Source organism: Schistocerca americana, chromosome 2 (assembly GCF_021461395.2).
Source record: "Schistocerca americana isolate TAMUIC-IGC-003095 chromosome 2, iqSchAmer2.1, whole genome shotgun sequence".
Taxonomy (NCBI): domain Eukaryota; kingdom Metazoa; phylum Arthropoda; class Insecta; order Orthoptera; family Acrididae; genus Schistocerca; species Schistocerca americana.
In genome coordinates, this window is record NC_060120.1 from 748,717,505 (window position 1) to 748,725,491 (window position 7,987).

Consider the following 7,987-nt stretch of genomic DNA (forward strand, 5'->3'; position numbering starts at 1 on the left):
ACCTAACACTGCAAAAGTGGCATACTATGGCTATTTTCACTCACCCATTGAATAAGGCCTTATTTTTGGGGCAACCAACCATTAGCAAGGAAAGTGTTCATTGCACAGAAGCGAACTTTAAGAATTATATGCAGATTGCGCCCAAGAGACTCGTGTAGAAATAGCATTCGAAAACTTAAAGTATACACAACTACATGCCAATATATTTTTTCTCTCATGTGTTTTGTTTCTAAAAATATAGAGATATTTCAACCAAACAGTAATTATCATAACACATGGAGGAATAATAACATACACAGCAAGCATAGAAATTTGAGCTTGGCACAAAAGTGTGTCCACTACACTGGAACAAAACCCTTCAGTGCTCTTCCTGCTGAAATAAAGACAGAGATTCATAACAGGAGTAAGTTTAGGAAAGCACTAAAAATATTTCTGCTAGAAAAAGCATTTTACAGTCTAGATGTATTTTTAACTAAATAAAATGTAAAATTTTAATATTGTATTATAAAAGTTGACTTAATGCAACTAAGAATGTTATTTAACTTGAGCTCTGTATCTGTGTGTGCTCTGTATCTGTTTTCTGTAGTGCCTTAATGATTCTAAGAAAATATGTATTTTCTTTTTTCTGTGTAGCTGCTCAAATAATTTACTGTATAAATTTTTATATAATTATGTACTCAAATTTCTGTGTATGTTTGAAGATTATCATATTGTATTTGTAAAAAATGACTCGTTCCACGTCCTCATGAATCCAACACAGTTGGACCTATGGAACACGAAATAAAATAAAATAAAATCATCCAATCACAGCTTGTCACTGTGTTAACTGAAACAGTAATGAAGTAATAGATATGGGCTCAAAATTGTAAAACAACAATGTAACTGTACAGGACAAGTTATTTATGTTTGGCACGCTTTATACACAAGTGCGCCTACTCAAGGATTAATGTTGCATCCATTGTCTGTGTGCATAGTTTGTTTTGCTGTAGATGACCTTGTTTCAGTATGTTCAGTTTCAGAGAGAGCTACATTTGAAACTAAAATCACTTTTCCTGTGTGGAAATATGTCAATATATCCTCTACATTGTGGTTAATAATCATATGCTTCATGATCATTTCCCCTCTGGAATTCATGAGGATATTCATGCCATTTATTGTATTGTTGCTTACAGTCATTGTACCTTCTTGATTCACAATGGCAATTCCACCATTCAGCAGTGGTACACCAAAGTTGTGTTCAGACTGATGATCATTTTACAGTGCTTCAAAGTGTCTATTTCTCATGCCAGAATGATTGTTCTCATACCACCTTCTCTGTCAAGAAAATCAGTTCATTCTGTACTGAAATATAAATCTTAAATTGTCTTTGTGAATTACAAGAGCTATCCTCTCATGAAGAGGTAATGGTAATTGCTGTATAAGAATCTGTAACAGTTCTATATCTTTGACAGGCTCATCCAAATATATGTTACAGTCTCAATGCCCCTGCAAAAGTTTGCACACTGTACCATAACTGTCACTTTACGGTGGTGGCATCAATAATTTTGACTTGATTGCTCACTGTTGTTCAGTAGGCAACAATTTATTCAGAAGGGCAGCTGGAGATTCACTGAAATTATTGTAACTACCAGCTTCTCTCATGCTCCACATGTGCTCTGTCTTTCAAATTGGTAAAGAAAATATCTGTTTTTTGTTTCTTGGAATGCGATGTTAACAAAGCTGATTGGAAGTGCTGTATGAAAGCAACATGATGCTGCCCTTGAGTCTGCTATAACTCAAGAAATTTATATGTACCACTACTGGTATCAACAATAATGTTTTGAATTGCACTCAGCATACCGCAACATTTCACTTGTATCATGTTGTCAGTTTTTTTTCTTCTAATAGAAGTTCACCTAACTGAGGAAGACACATGTTACTATCTGTAACAGCCTGTCATATTTTGCCAATCTCTTTTCTAAAATCTGTGCAATGTTCTTCTGCACAAGATACAAGCTTCATCACCAATTGCTGATTTTTTTTGAACAGCTGCCTTTTGTGCCTCTGTTCTGTGCACTTCACTCATTTATTTTCATTTACACTTGATCAAGGAAACACTATAAACCCTTTCAATTTTTTTCTTACTGATTTGTAATTATATTTAACTTCTTTCTGCTCAGCAAGAACTTCAATATGTAAATCTAAATGTTATTTCATAAATGTCTGTAAGTTCTTTCTGTGTATCCTTGTCTATTTTCGCAAATTCAATACTGCACGTGGAATGTTTCCCTATATATATATATATATATATATATATATATATATATATATATATATATGATTGAATATAATAGAGGGAAACATTCCACGTGCAGTATTGAATTTGCGAAAATAGACAAGGATACACAGAAAGAACTTACAGACATGGAATGTTTCCCTATATATATATATATATATATATATATATATATATATATATATATATATGATTGAATATAATAGAGGGAAACATTCCACGTGGGAAAAATATATCTAAAAACACAGATGATGTGACTTACCGAACGAAAGTGCTGGCAGGTCGATAAACACACAAACAAACACAAAACACAAACATACACACGAAATTAAAGCTTTTGCAACAAAATGTTGCCTCATCAGGAAAGAGGGAAGGAGAGGGAAAGAAGAAAGGATGTGGGTTTTAAGGGAGAGGGTAAGGAGTCATTCCAATCCCGGGAGCAAAAAGACTTACCTTAGGGGGAAAAAAGGACAGGTATACACTCGCGCACACACACACACACATATCCATCCGCACATACACAGACACAAGCAGACATTGTGCTTGGCCCAAACTCTTTGCCTTTACAAATGTCTGCTTGTGTCTGTGTATGTGCGGATGGATATGTGTGTGTGTGCGCGTGTATACCCCTTCTCTACCCCTAAGGTAAGTCTTTCCGCTCCCGGGATTGGAATGACTCCTCACCCTCTCCCTTAAAACCCACTTCCTTTCGTCTTCCCCTCTCCTTCCCTCTTTCCTGATGAGGCAACAGTTTGTTGCGAAAGCTTGAATTTTGTGTGTATGTTTGTGTTTGTTTGTGTGTCTATCGACCTGCCAGCGCTTTCGTTCGGTAAGTCACCTCATCTTTGATTTTATATATAATTTTTCCCACGTGGAATGTTTCCTTCTATTATATATATATATATCAATATGTTACAATATATATATATATATATATAATAAAGGGAAACATTCCACGTAGGAAAAATATACCTAAAAACAAAGATGATGTGACTTACCAAATGAAAGTGCTGGCAGGTCGACAGACACACAAACAAACACAAACATACACACAAAATTCAAGCTTTCGCAACAAACTGTTGCCTCATCAGGAAAGAGGGAAGGAGAGGGAAAGACGAAAGGATGTGGGTTTTAAGGGAGAGGGTAAGGAGTCATTCCAATCCCGGGAGCGGAAAGACTTACCTTAGGGGGGAAAAAAGGACGGGTATACACTCGCACACACACACGTATCCATCCACACATATACAGACACAAACAGACGTATTTAAAGACAAAGAGTTTGGGCAGAGATGTCAGTCGAGGCAGAAGTGCAGAGGCAAAGATGTTGTTGAATGACAGGTGAGGTACGAGTGGCGGCAACTTGAAATTAGCGGAGATTGAGGCCTGGTGGATAACGGGAAGAGAGGATATATTGAAGAGCTAGTTCCCATCTCTGGAGTTCGGATAGGTTGGTGTTAGTGGGAAGTATCCAGATAACCCGGACGGTGTAACACTGTGCCAAGATGTGCTGGCCATGCACCAAGGCATGTTTAGCCACAGGGTGATCCTCATTACCAACAAACACTGTCTGCCTGTGTCCATTCATGCGAATGGACAGTTTGTTGCTGGTCATTCCCACATAGAATGCGTCACAGTGTAGGCAGGTCAGTTGGTAGATCACGTGGGTGCTTTCACACGTGGCTCTGCCTTTGATCGTGTACACCTTCCAGGTTACAGGACTGGAGTAGGTGGTGGTGGGAGGGTGCATGGGACAGGTTTTACACCGGGGGCGGTTACAAGGGTAGGAGCCAGAGGGTAGGGAAAGTGGTTTGGGGATTTCACAGGGATGAACTAAGAGGTTACGAAGGTTCGGTGGACGGCAGAAAGACACTCTTGGTGGAGTGGGGAGGATTTCATGAAGGATGGATCTCATTTCAGGGCAGGATTTGAGGAAGTCGTATCCCTGCTGGAGAGCCACATTCAGAATCTGATCCAGTCCCGGAAAGTATCCTGTCACAAGTGGGGCACTTTTGTGGTTCTTCTGTGGGAGGTTCTGGGTTTGAGAGGATGAGGAAGTGGCTCTAGTTATTTGCTTCTGTACCAGGTCGGGAGGGTAGTTGCGGCAACTTGAAATTAGCGGAGGTTGAGGCCTGGCAGATAATGAGAAGAGAGGATATACTGAAGGGCAAGTTCCCATCTCCGGAGTTCTGACAGGTTGGTGTTAGTGGGGAGTATCCAGATAACCTGGACGGTGTAACACTGTGCCAAGATGTGCTGGCCGTGCACCAAGGCATGTTTAGCCACAGGGTGATCCTCATTACCAACAAACACTGTCTGCCTGTGTCCATTCGTGCAAATGGACAGTTTGTTGCTGGTCATTCCCACATAGAAAGGTTCACAGTGTAGGCAGGTCAACTGATAAATCACGTGGGTTCTTTCACACGTGGCTCTGCCTTTGATCGCGTACACCTTCCGGGTTACAGGACTGGAGTAGGTGGTGGTGGGAGGGTGTATTGGACAGGTTTTACACCGGGGGCGGTTACAAGGATCGGGGGCAGTTACAAGGGTAGGAGCCAGAGGGTATGGAAGGTGGTTTGGGGATTTAATAGGGATGAACTAAGAGGTTACGAAGGTTAGGTGGGCGGCGGAAAGACACTCTTGGTGGAGTGAGGAGGATTTCATGAAGGATGGATTTCATTTCAGGGCAGGATTTGATATATATACATATATATATCTCTCTGTGTGTTTGTGTGTGTGTGTGTGTGTGTGTGTGTGTGTGTGTAAGAAAACTTCAAGTTTCACAAATGCAGAAAGCTTGGATGACATTCCATGTGCAAATTACTGTTCAATAACCTCCCAGCACCTGAGCATAAAATTCTGTTCCCTCCTACCGGAAGCTTGCAACCTACCTCATTTAGTCTTCATGTTAAAGACTGTCATGGTGTGAGCTAAAAAAATATTATTGCATCTCCCAGAGTTCGTATTTGTTCTTGTATTGATAGAGATGCAGATGCAGCAATGGTAATCTGACAATATATATAACCCCAGAAATTTCTCTCATTGTGTTGATGTGTAGACAAGACTGCTAACTGTTCTTCACATCCTTTCACTTGTAAGGGGAGGTCATGACATTTGAATCATGGATTTACTTCAAACTTTTTACTGTTTTAGTGTCTGTGTCTGTGATGTACCGGTACATTGTGATCCTGAGGATGAGTTGGTGGTGGTCATGTGGTTAGTGCTCAAGCTCTGTAATGGATGCATCACTGGACTGTTCCCTGCTCATGATTTTTTTTTAAATTTATATTTTTTTTCAACACAAGTCACATTATTTTCTGCTTATTATGTTTTAAAGGTAACATGATGAAAAGACATGTACACATGCACAAACATTTATTGAATTTCTGATGTTATTTGGCTGTTTACTAAGTTTTATTATTGGCCCAAATGTTTTGTGACTTTTATTTCTATAGGCAAGTTAAAAACCTTGTCAAATGCCTTCAAACTTGTTCATACTTGATTAACAATGAACAAGAAATTACCTCTTGTGTAGGTGCTATTAAAAGTACATTCAATTGTAGATCACCAATTCTCGGCACTGATTTTTATGAAAATGTTGCATTGGGCATGATTTGCACCCAAAGTGTTGGAAGAAAGAGAAATTTTTCAAATGTCAATGAGCTTTGTTTTTCCTTAGAAACTGTGCATGCAGGAAAATAGCATTCATTCATTGAGTGTAGTAGATGCAATTTTAAGTTATGTTTTCCATGTCTATATGAAGAATACCATTCTACAACTTGTAGTACAGAAAGCACATCCAATGATTAGTAACACATTACCCTCATATTCTGCCATATTGTAATTCATTTTCTTATTGAATAAAGTTCTTTACACCTTTATTTATCAAAGTTTGACTTGGGCTTTCCAAGCCTGTCCCTCATCCTTGAAATCTGTGTCTGCAGATCAAACATCCATGTGCAAAGCAGTTCTCAGTACTCTGGAATCATGACAGGAATACATTTTCAGTAAAACTTAATGCATCTGGTCATTTACTTGTCGATAATTAGTCATTTAACTTGTCGATAATTATAAATATAACATTTGTTGTGATAATAAACAATAGCAAACAAGCAAATAACATTGAAAATTCAACTTCATGCAAAATACTCATGTCTTTTCATCATATTACCTTTCACATTTGATATGTATGAATTAATATGACTAGTGTTGAAAAAAATATCAATTTAAAAAAAAAGAACAGGCATGGAAGTCAATCCAGTGATCCACCAATTATGGAGCTGGAACACTAACCATGTGACCGCCACCAGTTTGTCTTCAGGGTCACTGTGCACTGGCATATCACTGACATGTAAAACTTCTCTTGTGATATTCTCAAAACTGCCTAAGTAGTACATCTTGCTACTTGCATATTGTATTGTCCTAATGGATTACTAAAAGTGTACAATGTTTGAAATAAATTTGTGACACAAATGTCATGGCCTTTCTTTGTCAGCTACGTTCTGCTTCATAATCTTCTGGGGAATTTCAGCTAAGGTGAAATAAATGTTCACTCTACTGATGCATGGATTAAAGATATTTTGTGAAGTTTATAACTGGACATCTTGCACAAGTCCCTTCAGGGACATAGACATTCTTACCCTTGCTTGCCAATAAATACACTCCAGATGGGATTTGTGATTAGTAACATGAGTAAATTCAGGGTGAACTCAACAATTAACAGCCACAATACTAGAAGTATTGATAATTTTCATATAGATTATGGGTGGGCTGTTTGAATTGCCCTTCCCTGTTTATAATGATATGTTAAACTTCAGAATTCCTTGTTTGTCTAGTACACAATAGCTTTGCAGTTATCTTCTGTTTGCTGTAAACTAACTTGAAAAATTCCAGTCCTTATTCTAGATCTTCTTCCACTTTCCAGGCTAAAATATAAAAATTTGTAGTGTTGGATTAAGTTTTGACATCATGGTGCTGTGAAGTTCTTCAGTAAGCTGCCCCATAACTAAATACACACATCAAAAAATGTTTTGCATCACCTCGCTTCTGAGAGTTCTGGAACCTGTACAGAAAATTGGAATAGAGATCAACATAAACATCATTCATGCCCCTTTTATTGCTCATGAAAACCACATATTGCGTGTTGTACCACCATGCAGCGAGACCTTCAGAGGTGGTGGTCCAGATTGCTGTACACACCGCTACCTCTAATACCCAGTAGCACGGCCTCTTGCATTGATGCATACATGTATTCGTTGTGGCATACTATCCACAAGTTCATCAAGACACTGTTGGTCCAGATTTTCCCACTTCTCAACAGCGATTTGGCGCAGATCCCTCAGAGTGGTTGGTGGGTCATGTCGTCCATATACAGCCCTTTTCAACCTATCCTAGGCATGTTCGATAGGGTTCATGTCTGGAGAACATGCTGGCTGCTCTAGTTGAATGATGTAGTTATCCTGAAGGAAGTCATTCACAAGATGAGCATGATGGGAGCGCGAATGCCTCACCAATATGCTGCCGATATGGTTGCACTATCGGTTGTAGGATGGCGTTCACGTATCGTACAGCCATTACGGCACCTTCCATGACCACCAGCGGCGTGCGGCGGTCCCACATAATGCCACCCCAAAACAGCAGAGAACCTCCACCTTGCTGCACTCGCTGAACAGTGTGTCTGAGGTGTTCAGTCTGACCGGGTTGCCTCCAAACAGG